Here is a 19016-nt window from a genome sequence, read left to right on the forward strand (position 1 = left end):
CAATAGCTATGCCATAGCTCCTAAGACAATGACCACAGAGAGGCTTCTGCTTCTCAGAGTGGGGATTCCCAACTTCAGTGTGGTGCTGCCTTGCTGACATGCAGCAAATTTTTGTTTATGTAAAGCTTTATCGTAGGTTAATCCTCTAAAGATAGAATCTGCGGGAAATAGCACTTTTCATGCCAATTCAGTTCAATGCTGAGTGCCTACACTGTGCTAAACGTGTGCTGGGAAATGTGGACCCTGACATCAAGAAGCTTACAGTCTATTAGGTGAGAAAAACATGAATGTGGGTGATGCTAATGGAAGGCAGAATGTACTATGTGATTTAACAGAGACACCATGTGTTAGAAGAATTGTGACAGGACAGTGATCCTTCCTGATGTAAAACCTAAGCAGAGAGTTCTCCAGAGTCCTGAGCTCTGGTCTTGACCTTCCACTTACCCTCCATTCCAGGCCAGGGGCAGACGTACCTGAATTGACGAAGTCCAGTCAGCCATAAATTTCCTGTTAGAGATGCATTCCACTTTGCTACGAGATCCTGGTCATGACTCTTGGGACTTCCGCTCGCTGGGAGCTTGGGTGGATTGCCTTTTTTCCTTCAAGTACTGCCAACCAGGGAGCGGATAGTCTCAGGCAGGTTGGAACAGATAGTGTTTAATCTGCTCCATGGACACAAACTGCAGCTCCATCTCCACCAGCCCTCTGCAAACAGACAAGGCAGAGATTAGTGTGCGGAGGTGGTGTAGACAAAGGGCCACACAGGAATTTGTTCAGCAAGGATAAACCACACGATCAGACTCTCCTCCACTGACTTGGGAGGACCCTGGTCATCAACAGGATTACTGTGTCTTTCACCTGATTAAACAGCAGGTTTTCCTGTTGCCCTTCTTTAGGTCTCTTTCTCAGGACTTAAGAAAAGTACTTCAGAGAGAAAGTTGCGGCATGCTGGGGGGACGGCATGGGGAGAGCAGCACATGGGATCTTAACTGCATTATAGATGGCACTCGCAGTCAGTTTACCAATACCTTGAGGTGGAAATGGCCTGAGAAGTAGAGTTCTGGGCATGTTACAGAGGAACTCGCCTCTCAAGGCCTAGACAGTGCTTAGAACATTGTAGGTGCTCAACAAATCTTTATTCAACTGAATTGCTGCTGAGATACTAAAGGAACGGGGGGACTGCTGCTTCCCAGGGCCAGTGTTGTGTTCCAGCAGACAAACAGGAAGAAGTCATGTGTTCTGGACCTTTGAGACACTCCCACAACCCAGCAGACCATAATCCTCACATTCTACAGCACCGAGGAGAACTCTTGCTGCTGGGACGAGAGGCATGAACTCAGGAAAAGCTCACCCAAGGACCTGGAATCTGGCCCATCTCAGCCGGCCACATCATCTTCAGATAAAAAAGGCCAATATGCATGTCCACAATCCCTCTTTTTCTCTTTATGGCCATTGCCACTTTCATTTTCAGGATATCTCAGTGAGGTATTGCTATTGACCTTACCTTCTAGATACCAAAAATGGGGCTAGTGGTTTCTTTCAGTCCATCAGTGCGGAAACAGGACCTTTTTCAAGGTCATTTCAAAGTCATTCACGGGTGGGGTCCTCCCAAGAATCTCGTAACTGTTCATTGTTTTGTTGTTGAATTTCTGCTCATCTATATTTCTCCCAGCCTTTTCCCTACCCAACTCTATTTTTTGCAGGAAGTCAGTCAGTGAGGTGGGATGAGAAAATGGCTCCATGTACAATCCACACCTTATTCCTTTGCCCTTGGCCTCCTGCCTGCCCCTTGACCTTCCCCTCTGGCCTGTTCAGTCACAGGAAGGAAGCCTGAAGGGAGGGGCAGCTGTTTTCATAGAGTAAAAATGCCTCTTACAAAAGTATACCCAAGGGCTGTGCTTTTTTCCGAGACCAGTTCTGACAGCTAAGAAGGCTGGCGCCCAACTGGCACACTCCAGTACCTTTGTTCTGTCACCTCCTGCCGCATCAAGCCTTTGGCAGAGGACTGGCTACCCAACCTCTGCCAGGCCTGTACCATCTCTGCCTAAACCATGGCGGGTGGTATCCAACATGTATCAGGGTTGATACAGGTTGATACAAATCCTGCAGACAGGATTTGTAAAAGCAGTAGATGTACCATCGCCCTTCCGTCCTCCTCCTCTTTGACTTCCTTCTAGGACTTTTGATGGACAAGCTCCCTGTCCACCTACAGATCCTCTTATCTCCCAGAAGGAAGAATTATGTGTCTAACGGCACTCATCTCTTCTCTAGCTTTAGAAAGTGCTAATCGTGAGACAGCAAATCTGCACAGTTTGGCCACAAGGCTTCGCAACCGCACCCACATACCAGGGCAGTGCCAGCTAAGGCAATTATCTATTGTTTCCACCCAGTGGGCAGGGTTGGCCATTGGGTACTAAGGCCACCTGGGTGGAACGAACCTTTTCAAAGCAGGGTGGGTCCAAAGCAGTTGGCTACAGTTTGTTCCCTGGCCTTGAGAAAGAGTGAATGAGGGGCACGGAGGTCAGAACTTCTCTAGAATCAGGTCATGGAAATTAAAAATCAATGCCAAAAAATCCTTTCATCAACTTAAAACAATTTCAATGGGGTTCTAAGCTCCAGTCTCAGGAGAATCAAAACTCATAGCCATGGGTGGCCATTGTGCCTAGATAGCGTAGAACAAAGGGGATGCTAGTGCCTCTTTCCATCCCCCATTGACCCACCGTGTGGGTACTGAGACAACGGTTGTCCCTTTGGATACCTCTGTTTTACAAACTGTAGAATGGGGTAAATACTGTTAAAACTCATTTCAAAGTCTTTTTAAAAAAAGGAATGATTGGCTGGTAGAGCTACTGCTTTAACTACATGCTGTATGAAATGATCAAACTTAACTTGTATTCTGCAGACTCAACTTCCTAAAACTTACAGCATGCAAAAGAAAGAGGGTGAACAAAACTAAGGCAAAGGAACATGGCACCAAGGTTACAGGTGTGTGGCATCCATCCACTCAATAAAAATCCTATTGTGGCCATACACCTGGGTTTCCAAGTAGCCTCAATCAGGTAACAATTGAAGACATTAAGCCTTGCAGGGCTGGTCTAAGCTCGTGTCGGGTGCAGAGATGCAGAACTGTAACTGCAACATTGCTCTGATTTCTTGGGGGACAGTTAGTAGATATCCTTCCCTTCACAATTCCTCCTGACCTAGGCAAAAACTGCCCTCATTCCTTTCATCTTTCTCAGAAATGCAGAAAAACAGTTCTGTCAGCCACTTACGTGCAGCCCCAAACAAATCATCTTGCTCCTTATCCACACATAGCATAACATGCACAGAATCCCAGGAGCTATGCTGCCCTTGAGGTCCTAAAGAGCTGGAAATAAAGATCAAAACTAGGGCTTCCCTGGTGGCGCAGTGGTTGAGAGTCTGCCTGCCGATGCAGGGGACACGGGTGCGTGCCGCGGTCCGGGAGGATCCTACATGCCGCGGAGCGGCTGGGCCCGTGAGCCATGGCCGCTGAGCCTGCGCGCGTCCGCAGCCTGTGCTCCGCAACGGGAGAGGCCACAACAGTGAGAGGCCCGCGTATTGCAAAAAAAAAAAAAAAAAAAAAAAAAGATCAAAACTAATATAGAGTCGTTTGGGTACATAGTGATGCTATTACCTACCATCTGGAGTTTTACCTAGTCTGTAGTTCAGTTGAGCCTGTTTTCTTGACATCATTATTAAAAACTGTGTGCCATACGAGTGCACGGTCAGAGCGGCCATTGCTGGTGGAACCTGGACTACCCCCAGTGGCTGCCGGCAAAGCCTCTGCTGAGATTTCTCACCATGATTCCATGGCGTTTTCATGATAAGCAAGTGAGAGATTCTGAACCCCCTCTTCCACCAGCCATGCCGACTAACCATCTAGAAGTCCACAAGCCACTTAAACTCTAAGCCCCCTTTTTAATTTACTTAAAAAAATTTTTTTTATTGATGTATAATTGATTTACAATGTTGTTTAATTTCTGCTGTACAGCAAAGTGACTCAGTTATACATATATTCTTTTTCATATTTTTCCATTATGGTTGATCACAGGATATTGAATATAGTTCCCAGTGCTATACAGTAGGATGTTTTTGTGTATCCATCCTATATATTGGGTTGGCCAAAATGTTTGTTTGCGTTTTTCATAACACCTTACAGAAAACCCTGAACAAACTTTTTGGCCAACCCAAGAGTTTGCGTCTGCTAATCCCACACTCGCAATCCTTCCCCCACTGCCCGCTTTGGCAACCACAAGTCTGTTCTCTATACTTGTTTTTGTTTCATAGATGTGTTCATTTGTGTTGTATTTTAGACTTCACATATAAGTGGTATCATATGGTATATGTCTTTCTCTTTCTTACTTCACTTAGTATGATCATCTCTAGGTCCATCCATGTTGCTGCAGATAAAGCCGCTTGACCTCTCTGAACTGAATTCAGACTAAAACTTGGATGCCAGATTTTTTGGTTTCCTGATAAATAGTGCATTGAAAACTATTTCATTAACTCTTAAAAAGGCCTTGAAATGTCACCTTTGAAATATACTACATTTAAACCTTACAGCTTTGAAAAATCAGAATGTCAGGTGACCTCGGAGGTGATCTGAGCCAGGGGTTCTAAACTTGGGGGTTAATAACCTTGGAGTCTTCTTGGAAGGGCCTCAGAGACCTGTGACCCTTCTAAAATAACTCAATTTTTTGTGTTTGTGCATGTGTACTATTTTTCTTCTAAGGGAGAGGGGCCACAGCTGTCATTAGAGCCTTAAAAAAGGACCTCGATGGGACCACCTTGTTTTCTAAATTTTTTATAAATTTATTTTTGGCTGCATAGGGTCTTTGTTGCTGTGCGCAGGCTTTCTCTAGTTGCAGTGAGCGGGGTCTACTCTTTGTTGCGGTGCACGGGCTTCTCACTGCAGTGACTTCTCTTGTTGCAGAGCACAGGCTCTAGGCACATGGGCTTCACTAGTTGTGGCTCGCAGGCTCTAGAGCGCAGGCTCAGTAGTTGTGGCGCACAGGCTTAGCTGCTCCGTGGCATGTGGGATCTTCCCGGACCAGGGATCGAACCCGTGTCCCCTGCATTGGCCGGGAGATTCTTAACCACTGCACCACCAGGGAAGTCCTGGGACCACCTTGTTTTAGAGATGAGAAAATGTGGTTCCTTAAAATGGTAAAATAGCTGGAAGTAGACCTAGGCCACTTGGCTTTGAGCTCTTTGCACGATATTATACAATTTTCCTTAAAAAACGTATAGACGTTCAAGTTAAACACAGTGAACTCATGGGCTTGTTGACTTCCTTCTGAAATCCCACTAATATGATGATAAAGGGTAAAATAAGTATGAAGCAACAAGGACAAAGAGAATGTGAGAGTAGACAGCAGCCCGTGAGGCTGTCAACAAAATCTTAGAGAAGGGACAGATTTGTGGTAAGGAAACTTAGGCCGAAACCTAAGACCCCAGAGAAGAAAGTCCACAAGAAGCAATCTGATTCCTGTGCAGATCGGGGGAAAGTCGGAGTTGCAGCCAGCCACCTCTGAAGACGGGGACCGAAAACCAGTCTCACTGGGAGTCTGGGTAAGGGCTCAGTTAAACTCCAGTCTTCTCTCCCGTCCTCCCAACACAAATTCCATTCTCTGGAGAAGCTCTGGACTTAGGAATCTCAGGCGCAGCCAAGGGAGGATTAGGTGCCTTACTACAAAGAGGGTTAGATTTAAGTCCACCTTGTGAACAGTGAGCTTTCCTCATTGTTCAGCTTCCAGCCGTTTTCTTTAGTTCAGCTTCCAGAACCTGGCAGCCTGGCTTACAATATACCTCCGGCTGGGCTGTCTACCGTCAGTCAACTCACGGCCATCACCATGCCTGTCTATGGCTGGGAACCACGCTTCCCAGAACCCCTTTCCCGGCATGATTCCAGGCTCAACCTGCCAGTGAGAGGAACGTGCGTAAGACTCGGGCGGCTGAGAGGAGAGAACGCCATCATTCCAACGGTCAGCTGTGGCGGGTTCACTGATCTCTCCCCACAAGCTCCCATTTCGCGGCCTCTTTTGGTAGATGCTGTGGCTTCTTGGAATTTCCTGGTACCTCCAGCTTCTCCCACCCCAGTGCCGCAGGCTCAAGTCTTCAGGGACAGTTTCACTAATTCTCTAGCCGCAGCTTTCAAGCCCTTCCCTTCCTCAGCAGCCTCCTCCCACATTTGTGAAGGCCCTAATGCCTTAATTTATTCTAGTGAAACCTACGGTGATTCTGTTTGACCCAGTCTAACTGATAGACCCCCAGCAGGAGAATGAAGGGTTCGTTTCTGAGGAAATTGACCAGACCAAGAGAGGAAAAAAAAAAACCACCCCAAACTTTATAAATAACGACACTGGGAATCCTCAGTGAAGCAGCTGACTGACTGTCCTTCCAATCACCTTATATTAGTTTTCTATTGCTGCTGTTACAAATTGTTACAAACTTAGTGGCTTAAAACAACGCGAATTTATGACCATACCATTCTGGAGGCCAGAAGTCCGATACAGGTGTCACTGGGGTAAAAGCAGTGTCAGTAGAGCTGCGTTCCCTTCTGGAAGCTCTAGAGGAGCTTCTCTTTCCTCGCCTTCTCCAGCTTCTAGAGGCTGACCGTATTCCTGGCTCACGGCTTCCTTCCTCCACCTTCAAAACTCGCAACGAGGCATCTCTCTGACCTTTCTTCCGTAGTCACGGGCTCCCTCTGACCACAGCTGAGAAAGGTTCTCTGCTTTTAAGAACTCGTGTGATTAGATTGATCCCACCTGGGTAATGCAGGCTACTCTCCCCATCTCAAGGGCCTCAACCTGAATCTCATCTACCAAAGTCCCTTTTGCCATGTAAGGTAACATTTCCACAGGTTCTGGGGTTTAGGGTGTGGATATCTTTGGAAGATCATTATTCTGCATATCACCCACCCTAAGGTGAGCCCACCAGTTGGGAAGTCCTGCCAACGTATAGAGAGTTTCTAACAGTTTTAAGATCCCCATCCTTAAATATGAACGGATAGTCAAGGATCACAAGACATCTGAGCAAGCCTCTAACATGAAAGACAAAACCAAAAATTAAAACACAAAGAACCTGAATAAACAGCAACAATGCAGGGAGCAGAAACCTTTAAAAAGGGGGCAGGGGAATAACTATTTAACATCTTCAGAGGCATTTGTGAATCCTCAAAATAGGAACAAAAGGCTAAAAAAATACAGACAAAAACTCTCAGATATTAAACACGTTAGCAGAAATAAGAGTTCTGTATTAAGTTTTGAAAATACAGGTGGGAATTTTCCCAGAAAGTAGAACAAGATCAGAAAGGTAGGAAACTGGAAAGGAAAAACTAAGAAAAATCACAGGGTTAGTCCAGGAGGTCCAGTATAGGAAAAATAACAGTTCTAGAAAGAATAGTGAAAATGAATAAAGGAAATTACCTAAGAAATAACAGAAATATTTTTGAGAGTTGAAAGAATAAACCTCCAGAATGAAAGGGATATTAAATACCTGGTCAAATAAATGAACAAAACCTCTATCATACACATGATGAAATTTAAACAACACAAGGGAGAAACAGAATCTCCTGAAAACTTCCAGAGAAAAGGAGCCAGAAATCAGCATTGTATCAGGCTACTCAGCAACACGGGGGGCTAGAAAACAAACGTCTGTTTTCCAATCAGGAATTCCAGTCAAATTATCAATAAAATATAAGAGTAAAATGAAAAGCCTCAAAAAATTACCTCCTGGTCATCCTTTCTTAGGAAACTACTGAAGGATGGGCACAAAAAAAAGGGGGGGAAAGGATGAGAGTTAAAAGTAAAGCAAGAGGGCTTCCCTGGTGGCGCAGTGGTTGAGAGTCCGCCTGCCGATGCAGGGGACGTGGGTTCGTGCCCCGGTACGGGAAGATCCCACGTGCCGCGGAGCGGCTGGGCCCGTGAGCCATGGCCGCTGAGCCTGCGCGTCCGGAGCCTGTGCTCCGCGACGGGAGAGGCCGCAGCAGTGAGAGGCCCGCGTACCGCAAAAAAAAAAAAAAAAGAGACAAATGGGCTGAAAGTGGTTGCTTGTGGGAGGGCAGAGAATGGCTCATTGTTATCGTGGGACTAGCACCATCTGACTTGATAGTCTATAGACATGTATGCCATTGATAGAAATAAAAATGTAAATGTAAAAAACGAGCCAAATGCCCATCAAACTGATGGCAAATAAACAAAATGTGGTCTACCCATACAGTGGAATGTGATTCAGCCACAAAAGCAATGAAGTACAGACACTGCTACAACATGGAAGAGCCTTGAAAACATTATGCCAACTGAGCGGAGCCAGGCGCACATATTGTGCGAATCCATTTGGATCAATGCCCAGAACAGGCAAATCCACGGAAAGCAGACCGGTGGCAGAGGGGCACTGAGGCGCGCCTACTTAATGGCTACGGAGATTCTTTCGGGGGTGATGAAAATGTTCTTGAATTAGAGAGTGGTAAAGGCTGCACAACGTCGTGGATGTACAAAAAGCCACTGAATTGTACACTTCAAGTGGTTAAAATGGTGAACTTTATGTTAGGTGACTTGTATCTCAGTAATAAAATATAAAGAATACTGGATTCTGTCTGTAGAGTATACAGATTTTATTTTTGGCTAAATGAGAGTTGTTTACAAAGTCTCTGCAACATATTTCTACATCCTTCTGGCTTTAGTAAGCATAGGACGATGAATATGATTGAAGCCTTCGATGATTTATGGTTTCCACGGTTTCTGAGGATCAGTCATCACCTTGCATAGCCAAGATTATACTGTAGGCACATTAGACAGAAATGAATTATGTACTAACCTCAAAATACAATATTAGAAATATTTATGCATGCAGTTCTTCAGTAAACTTAACAGCTTGCTTTCTTGTCATCTGACACTTTCAGAGTAGAGAAGTGCGGAAAACTTAATGAATTCAGAGTTCTGGGAAGTGACGGCTTGTGAATGAGGTTACACTGTATTCTGCTCCTTTTTTTCCCAATCGTATTTATTTCTCATTCTTTGGCATCCCGTCCTTCTGCAACATCTTCTATTGTCTGTTTTATTCAATAGTCAATTACTGAAAATCAGGTAAGTCATTCTGGCCACAAAGAAGACCTTGATCCTTAAGAGACAAGCCAAGAAACAAACCTTGGCCACTAAGACTTGGGGTCTCATGAGTGCATTATTTTCAGAGTTCAAATTTGTTTCTGTTGTTATTTTTTAGTGGTTTGTTTATTTGGGTTTTTGGTAGGTCGCCAAGATCTGAAAAATCCTATCTCACTTAATAGCTTTTTAGGATCTATCCAAAGCGTCGCTGTGCTTGTTATTTTCTCCTAAGTCACTTGATGTCCTCATTTATACACCCTACTAAAAAAACTCAACCACGAGAGTGTATGTAAAAATGGGGTGTCTTTTCTCCTTTAAGTAACATCACTCATTCTTTCCTAAAAGTTTTACTTTTATGTGGATTGTTCTTTAAGAATCACTTGGAACAATGCTGCAAAATAATGCAGCTAAATGTTTAAGCAATTAGAGAGTGGTTAGTTTTATTAAACTTTGTACACAGAGTTTTGTTTGCAAAATGTTTACAGCTACTAAGTGGTTGTAGTGCATGACTGATTTGTGGTAAAATTCTAGCAATATAAATTCATTCCAAAGAAAAACCCAGAAAGACCAAGTGACTTGCCAGTATCACACTGCACAGGAATGAAGAAAAACGCAGATTAGTACTTTTAGTTGAATAGTTGCCATTTAAATAGTTACAAGCAAATTAGGTATTTGCATATTATATAAATAAAAATTAATTTATACCAACATCATAAGGCAAATGAAACATTGGTGAATCTTGTAGTATTTGACATGCTTATTAATAAATGAAAACTCTAAAAGTTTTAGTTTATTAAAATATTATTGCTTTTTAGAAAGGTATATTTTATTTTTTTAAAGTATTTCTGACTTGTTAGGGCCTTATCAGTTATTACTTGGAGCCACTCCCACCTCTCCCCTCAGTAACTTCACATAATAGTTTTCAGCTAAGTAATGTAATGGTTATTTTTCCAAATAATTATAAAGAAGATCCCTGATTAAAGACTTTGGTAATATTCTTTTCTTATCTATGGGTAGGTCTCCCAAATTTTAGCAAACACATGTATATTTCATCTCTCTTTCTCTACACAAAGAGTTATCGGGTGTGATATCTATTAGGCTATTACAAATATGACCCCAATCCTGGAATAGAAAAAGGACCTTAGTGGAAAAACTAGTGAGATGTGAATCAAGCCTGAAATTTAGTTAACAATAAGGTACCAATGTTGGTTTGTTAGTATTGACAATGTACCATGATTACATACAATGTAACAGAGGGTGTTCTTTGTACATCTTTTCTTTAAAGTTATTCCAACAAAAAGTTTATCTAAAAAGTTAGGTACTGTAAGCAGAAAGTTTGAGTCTAGACATGAGTACTTTGAGTTGTATAGTTATCTACTGCTGCATAACAAATAACCCCAAAATGTAGTGGCTTAAAACAACAAACATGTATTATGTCACAATTTCTGTGGGTCAGGAATCCGGGCACATTTTAACTGGGTCCTCTGGCTCAGGGTCTCTCATAGGCTACAGTCAAGGGTTTGGCTGCAGTTGCAGTCATCCCCAGGCTGGTTGCAGGGGGATTCATTTTCAAGTTGACTCACGTGGCTCTTGGAAGGCCTCGGGTCCTCATGAGCTACTGTCTGAAGCCATCAATTCCTTGCCAGATGTGCCTCTCCATTGGGCAGATCCCAACGTGGCAGGTGTCTTTCCTTAGAGAGAGAGAGAGACAGACAGCACATGCAAAAACATGAAAGAATCACAGTCTATTTGTCACCTAATCTCAAAAGGGACATCCACTTCTGCTGCATTTTATCGGCAAGAAGCAAGTCACTAGGTCCGGCCCACGCTCAAGGGGAGGGGACTACACAGGTCATGAATACCCATAGGTGGGGATCAGTGGGGGCCATCTGAGAGGCGTCTACCAAACGAGCAGCCCCATGATTACATCCACAATGAAGAGAACAGCCCTGATCAAGAGAGAGGCACTGGAATCAGAGCGATCTGGGTTTGTACTCCTACGCAAAAACCTTACATGATCTTGGACAAATTATTTAATTCTTCTGTTTGTTCTCTCACGTGCAGAAATTTGAATTAATACCTATTTCATGGGACTATTTTGCAAGTTAGATTAAGTGAGATAATTCATGTAAAATGCTGAGCAAGTGCCTAGCACAAAATAAAAGCTCAGTGGTAGCTGTTACTATTGTCATCATTATTGTTGTTTCTTATCTGATTTAGAGTCTCTTGAGCCTGACGCTGAAGAATTGCTGGAGTTCTCAGGCTGAGGAGGAGGAGGAAGTTGTGGGCAGAGGGAATATTACACACACGCTTGGAAATGTGCAGGTGCCTGCAGGTCAGCAGCAGCAGCTGGGTGAGCTCAGAAGCCAGGCCCTAACGGGGGGGGGGGGGCAGGGGGGGTGTCTGGAGAAGAGGGTGGCCACATAGGCAGGGGTGAGACCCACGAAAGACAGAGAGGGAGCAAAGTCACGTGTCAGTAGAAGAATAACTGGACAAAACACAAAAGCTGGACTAAAGGTTAAGAGGTGGGGCAAGAAAGCCACCTAGGAGGCTGCTGAGGGTGCAGAGAAAGGGGTAGATTTTGAAGAAGTTAAGACAGAAGAGAGGCAAGGCTTGGAGAGTGTGGGTGAGGCCGGGGCAGGGGAGGCGGTCAGCTTTAACCACGGTGAGAGCTGGTTTTGGGCAATGAAAATGAGCACAGCTTTGGCACAATGATTGAAAGAGGTTTAGAACAGCAGGTTAAGCTATCTGTTCCCTCTGGAGGCAAGGTTCAAGTACAGCTGCCCCATAGCCTGTTCTGAGTAAGGCGTCCTTGTGGAAGAAGGTTGCGGGGAAAGTGGCTGCTCGGTCCCGACTTGACCAGTTGAAGAGTCATGCAAATTATCTTCCAAATACCCGTGTGCGTGTGTGACTTATTGGGTGGCCAAGTCTGGTAAAGCTGTCTGAATGAACACGTGATCCTTTCTTTTAAAACTTAAAGATTTTGTATGAAAAAACTAGAAATATGGAAACAAGGAGTTGTGAAAAACATCTGTGGCTGGAGCTCTAGGTGGGGAAAGTCATCACGTAGCAGGTCTATCTGGAAACAGGGGAGTAAGTAAGGTTACTCAGGGAAAACAGAGTAAGAAAGGAAAAGACAGAGTTCTGGGGAAATGATAACCACAGGACGGAAAAGGAAGCGAAATGGTCTCATTTGATTTGCGTGGCAGACAGAAATTCCAAGCCCTAGCCCTGAGGCGAAAGGCCTTTCCCGGACAAATTAGAAGCAGGAGTGGGGAGAGGCAGGGCGGGTGTGGGAAGGGTAGGAAGGTGGAGGCCTGAGCTTTGGGAAGCAGGGCGAGCTGTCACCTGACGTCAGGCTGCGGAGCTGCTCCAGGCCAGAGGGAAAGCGGAAGGACAAGGCCTGGACTTTGCCAAGGTGCCCCTTCCATGCAGCAGGATGGCACATGGAGACAGCTGGTGGCGTGGCAGGCTGACCTTCGGCTAAATCAGTACCTGGGGCAGAAAGAAGCGGCAGAGGAGCCCTGGGAGGTGGGCGGCTGAGACAGCTCCCTCCCGCGCCTTTTTTTTTTTTTTTTGCGGTACGCGGGTCTCTCACTGTTGTGGACTCTTCCGTTGCTCCGGACGCGCAGGCTCAGCGGCCATGGCTCACAGGCCCAGCCGCTCTGCAGCATGTGGGGTCTTCCTGGACCGGGGCACGAACCCATGTTCCCTGCATCAGCAGGCGGACTCTCAACCACTGCGCCACCAGGGAAGCCTCCTCCCGCGCCTCTTCACCCCACTGCTAGGACCTAGAAAACCCGGCGTTGTTTTCGGTCTAACAACTTCCCTTCCAGGGTAAGAAGGTAAAATTCAGGAAAGCAGTTCAAGGGTGACCTGGGGCCTTCTTCACCTTGCTTTCCAAACCGAATGGAAACGTTAACTTTGTCGTGTCCTGGACACAGAAACCTAGTCGTCCGTGCCATGTTCCCTCCCGCGCCTTGTCAGATTTAGCTTCCAGCCCACCTGAGCCTGGCGCTGCCCTGTAAGAAAAGGGCCTGGCGGACCACGGGATCCACTCCACTCCACGGAGGCAGGGGAGCGTTTGAAGGTGAGGTCTACAAGCTCGCAGCGGGATATACTCCCGCTCTACGCCTTTCAAGTGACCCGAGGCATCACTTCACCCACTTTTTCCTAGGTATCTAGCATCAAAACAAATATCCCCACAAATTCTGTGGGATTCCTCTAAAATACAACCATTAGCAATACGCTATTAACCATTTATTAGCATTAAAAACACACGTAATTCAGGGCAATGAAACTCAAAAACTGAAAGAAGAAAAACCACCTTGGTATTTGTTTTCTTGTTTCTTATTCACGGCTCCAAAGGTCACCAATACATTTTCTCCTCTTAATCGGCGGCACGGTGCTCTTCCCCAATCATTATAACCGATTTCAGATGGTGCTAGAAAATTATATTGACTCTGAACACCAAAAGAAATCAGTCATCCTCTAAGGGGTCATAGGAGGATGCGAGGGTTGGGAAGGGCCCAAAGATTAATAAATCCGCCACACACTCAGCCTTTTAACCCATGCACGACAGAGTCTGTATTACAGGAAAAGTACTATAGAAGGTTTATTGTACAAATGAGTGTGAAGTTCTAGCAGTGAGACGTCGCATAATTAACCTGTTGTTTGTAACACCACTGCTCACCGCTGGCGGCAGGGAGCTGGGCGGGGTGGGGGTGGGGTGACGGCAGGGAGCATGGATCAGCTGCAGCGGCAGTGCCAGGTGGGCTCCCCTCACCGGCTGGTCTTTGCTTTCAAAGTCTTCAGGGCTGGTCCCATTCGTTCCTTTTGCCCCTGGCAGCGCAGCTGGTCTCCCCCAAGAACACTGATTTCAAATGGTGCTAGACAATCACTATTTAAATCTAAACCACCATGTGAAACCAGCTTCCTGAAGAAGCTTTAGGATCTGTTCTTCCTTCAGAGTGAATAAATAAGACAACCTAGATAGGAAAAGGTTGGAGCTCCGCTGTGAGGTATTTACTTTGTGGTCTAAATCGAGCTTTAGCAAATCTCTGTGCACGTGCTGCTCTCACCAAATCTGATGCGGGGCGGGGCGTGTGTGTGTGTGTGTGTGTGTGTGCGCGTGTGCCTGTGGCTCTTTATTCTTGAGCTGCCCAGATCAGAGTGCCCAGGTGCAGGATAAGTCAAAGTGCTACAACATACATGTAAATGGTACCAAGTAAGCAGGCGCTCTGGTACGCGTTCAAGAAAACGCTTCCCTAAACCTGGTGCTTTCGTTTGAAGATAATTTTGTTTGATTCAAGGGATGACTATGATTTGGGGGTCTAAGGAGGACAATGGAATAGCTCAGAGGCAAAGTAATATATTGATGCTAATGAGATCCTAATGTTTTTTCCAGAATGGAATTCCTTAGATTGTACCTATGAGTAAAGGAGTTTTGTTGGCTTTACTGAAGATTCTGCTCCCCTCCACTCACTGCTCTCCCTTCTCCTTAAATTATTTTTTGCTGCAGTTCTGTTCTCCTTCCCATCATGGTTCTTGATATCATTTTATTAGGAAGCCTACTGCCGTTCCCTTCAGGGTTCTAGGGATTCAAGAAGATACTTACTGTATCTGGGACACCTAACTAAAGAGATGTGCATTCTTTTTTTTTTAATGGTTATGAAAAATTTCACACATACATTAACTTTGAATGACAATAAATGTATTCCTAAATTTCTTCCACCTAAATTCAATAACTGTTCATTTTTGCCACTTTTGCTTTAGTGATGTTATCTACATGTACAACATATGTCTACTTTTTGCTGAATCGTTTGAAAGTAAATCAACAACCATCCTGACATTGTTTTCCTAACTTCTTGAGCAGGTCTAAAAATATAAGGCCATTCTTCTATATCGTTACAATATCTTATTCATACCTAAGAAAATTAACAATTTCTTAGCATCATCTAACATGTAGCCTATATCCAATTTTTCCCACTTTCTCCAAAAAAATTTCTTTTGTGGCTTGTTTTCAACCCCAAATCCTGTTGAGGTTCACTCATTAAGACTCTTTGGTTTCTTTTACCTAAAACATTTCCCCACCCTTTTTTGGTTTTATCATGATAGCGTCACCTTGTGAGAATGGTTCTACTCTTGGCTGTACCGTTCACTTATTCTGCTTCCTTTGCTTAAATAAATTAACACAAACTTAGCTTTTCTTTTTAACTTTCCTCATACATCAAATGACTGTGGGAAGAACAGCCAATTACAATGTGCCTGTGGCTGAGGATTTCAGGTGGGTTCAGCAGGATGTTAATATAAGCCAGGAGGAACAGAGGCTTCAGCTCAGGTCTGATTCCCATTTTTACCCCTGACAGGCTTGGCCACTTACCCCTCAATACGAGATCCCAACGCAGACTCACCCTTCACAATGGAAAAGCATCACTGCACGTGCCTACCACTACTAGGCTAGTTTTTTCATCTCTTTAAATAAGGAAATAGAACACTATGGGCTGCAGCAGCAATCATTGCTGGGTAGCAATCACTAACTTCATCAAAGTAGCTCACTAACTGCAAAGAAATGCACATATTTTGTCAAGTGACAGGCAGTTAAATATTTCAACTGAATAGTAAATTCAAGCATTTAAAATTGAAAAAATGCCAAGAATCACTGGCACTCTCAAATAACTATTTCACGAATTTTGTGATTAATTTAGGGGTCCCCTGTATCCTTCTGGATATGCTATTGTAATTGATAATAACAATGACTGAAGTATGCAAGATGCAGCCAGATTGTTCTCATTAGTTAAAAAATTCAAAATCCAGAACTAAAAGGTCTGCTTACTTTTTACAAATGACTAGTTACAGCTTTTGCTTACTGCCACTTAGAAATTTTTTTTTTGTTTTTTTTGTTTGTTTCCCTGAAGAGTGAATTTCTTCCTTTTACTTATGACTGATAAGATCATACATATCTTATACATCAAATATATGTCACACCCACACATGCACATATATGCGTGCGCACACACACACACACACACATATATATACAACCATACCGTTCTGTTACCTGAGCAGAAACAAAGAGATATGGTAAGTTTTCTGTATTATCCTTTAAGCATGTTTTTCAAAAAATTCAGAAGAACGAAGGTGGATATATTCTTTCCCATGTATGTCTCTTCACACGAGGAGGCATTTTCAGCAGACAAAGAGTAATTACTAGCACAGGGATCAGTCACGTAGTATACTTCTCTGAAGTCTGTAAGCCCTTGGGGGGAAACTGAGGTATTTAGTTGGTGACTGTGAAATGACTTAAACAAAATACAGTGAAGTAGAGATCTTGAGTTGGGCCTCTGTTTGTGTTTAATTGTCCAGCAAGAGGTCGGTTTCCTGCAAAGCGGTCTGCGTGGGCAGACTGGCTATCAAATTAACACAGAGAAAAAAAATCGCATTGTTCACTAGTAGGGAAGTGAAAAGGAAAAAACAGTTGATAAATTAACAGGGGCTCGTTCATTCTCTTTCCAGGACGTACATAGGTAAACAGGATGACAGCACGTGGTATCTGCTTACTTTTTTTTTTTTTTTTTTTTTTTGCGGTACGCGGGCCTCTCGCTGTTGTGGCCTCTCCCGTTGCGGAGCACAGGCTCCGGACGCGCAGGCTCAGCGGCCATGGCTCACGGGCCCAGCCGCTCCGCGGCATGTGGGATCTTCCCAGACGGGGGCACGAACCCGCGTCCCCCACATCGGCAGGCGTACTCTCAACCACTGCGCCACCAGGGAAGCCCTCTGCTTACTTTGTTGAGTCTTACAGTGACAGTCAACTGCAAGGAAAGATCTTACTCAGTAAACATCAGCGTGTTTCCACTCCTCCCCATCCTCCAACAATCAACCTGATTGTTCTGTATTTTCAGGGCAGGAGACGGCAGGGCTGAACTTCTGTAACTCAGGGTGTCTCTATTTTAACCATTGACAGTCTTAAGGTACTGCATCGTTTGAAAGGAATGTTATTTTTTAACAACTCTTTCTTACACACAGAACACACACTTAACATTGTTAAACTCTCCACCTCCACATTAAAGTGCTCACCTTTCAAGAACAAAATCCCTCCTTGGTGTCTCTCAGCACAGGGGCTACAAGAATGTGTTTCTATTTCAAAATCCCACCTGCGATTCCTTACTTCATGCTGTTCTGGATCAAGCTGCCATTCTTTGTGTTTTTTTTTTCTTCCAGATCTGATAGGAAAGTTAGAGCCTGAGATGTGAATCAATAAGCCACACCGGTTAACTCCTGTGTGGCAAAAGCGGAACAGTGGAAACACATTGTCTTTCCTTGAAGTGAAATGCCAGTCTGTTCTTGCACGAGCAAACTGGATTAAGATAACGTCCCCTGGGGCGTGAGGATATTTCACAAGGAGACAGTACCTGACTATGACGCGTCTTTAAAGAAGGTAGCTTCAGAACGTTACAGACTTCAGGATACAAGAGTCCTAACCCAAATATTCAGGCCAGAATAAAGATGCAACTGTTATCGGTTGGAAGGTGCTGGACCGTATGGTGGGGAGTAGTTCTCTGTTGACTTACGTGGCTCCAAGCTGAAGTGCTGGCTGTGCTGTTGACTGGCTGTGGGATCTTGGGCAATCATTTGATTTTGCTGAGCCTCAGCATGCCGATCTAGAGGACGGAGACACAAACTCCTATCCTGCACTGGTTCTTAGAGGCATGTGGAATTCCGTGTATGGCAACAACTGTCATTTTTAAAAAAGCACTACACACAAACATTGTTTTATTAGATGGATCAGGACGCTGCAGTGCCGTTTCAGAGTGAAGGCCGACATGAACTGTGGAGCGGATGGGAAGGTACTCTGATAAATAATAACAGCTTCCATTTTTGGAAGACTTACTCTGTGCCAAACACTGTGCTACGTGCTTTCTATGCATTTTCTCATCATTCACAACCACCTACAAGGCTAGTGGCGTTACTTCCATTTTTCAGGTGAAGGAACGGAGACATAGCGAGGGTACAGCACTTGCTCTTGGTCACAAAGTTTAGGAATGGCAAGACCAGGATTCAGACTCCACTCCGCTTGATTCCAGGCCCAGGCTCTTACTCACCATTCTTTGCTGCTTGGTGCTTTATAGATACTGTAACGGCCAGTCTTCACATGGCCATGTGGACCTCTGAACATAAACGGGCTCTGAGGTGCAGGGTTTCGTCAATAAGCACATGAGCAAACCACTGAAACCAGCTTTGGTCCCGAACAGCAGAAGCGGCACCTAACCACCAAGAGGAAGGAGAAAACTTGGAAACCGGTAGGATTTGGCCCCAGACCCTCCGCTACACTCTAACTTGCGGAGTGACCATAAGCAAGTCACATCGTCTCTAAAGCCTTGTTCTCCTACTAGTCTTAAGCAAGCTCAAGCCTTTTTAAGCCCAGCAGCCCCTCCTGCATGGGCCTGTGGCAGTGCCAAAACACCGTCTCCAGATACAGCCCGCCAGCTCGTCCTACAAAGCTGCCCGTTTCTATGGGGCAGTTTGGTGGGATGGTCCAACGCAGACTTCTGGGGCTGGAACGTCAAGTTCTGGAACTCACTCCCCGCACAAACTGGGGGAAGTTACTTGACTCTCTGTGCCTCAGTCTCCTCATCTGTGAAATCAGGGTAATAACAAGACCTACCACGTAAGGTGGTTGTGAGAATTAAGACAGAGAAGGAGAAGCAAGTGGAACTAGAAATAGCACATGTACACATTCAATAAATGACGGTTACAATGATAAAAATAAGATATCGGTTTTCCTTCAGCCTGTTATAAGCAGAGATGTGGCTAAGAGATCTGTCACGGCTCCCAAACGGAAGGGCTCCCGGATCCCGCGCCCACACCCTGAGCTGTACGGGGCACATTCCA

At 44.7% G+C, this 19016-nt stretch overlaps 2 long non-coding RNA genes across 2 annotated transcripts in view; both read right to left on the reverse strand.

Moving 5' to 3' along the window:
* LOC141279573 (uncharacterized) overlaps positions 1-3578 on the reverse strand; it is a 63081-nt gene extending 59503 nt beyond the window's left edge. Inside the window, exon 1 of the long non-coding RNA XR_012334074.1 lies at positions 474-3578. This is a non-coding gene — a long non-coding RNA (uncharacterized lncRNA). The remainder of the gene's footprint in view (positions 1-473) is intronic.
* A 499-nt stretch (positions 3579-4077) lies between these two features.
* Positions 4078-19016, reverse strand: part of LOC109547904 (uncharacterized) — a 212519-nt gene continuing 197580 nt past the window's right edge. The window contains exons 17-18 of the long non-coding RNA XR_004528175.2: positions 12474-18388; positions 4078-10816 (exon numbers count right to left, since the gene is read on the reverse strand). This is a non-coding gene — a long non-coding RNA (uncharacterized lncRNA). The remainder of the gene's footprint in view (positions 10817-12473; positions 18389-19016) is intronic.

Source organism: Tursiops truncatus, chromosome 9 (genome assembly GCF_011762595.2).
Source record: "Tursiops truncatus isolate mTurTru1 chromosome 9, mTurTru1.mat.Y, whole genome shotgun sequence".
Classification (NCBI taxonomy): Eukaryota; Metazoa; Chordata; class Mammalia; order Artiodactyla; family Delphinidae; genus Tursiops; species Tursiops truncatus.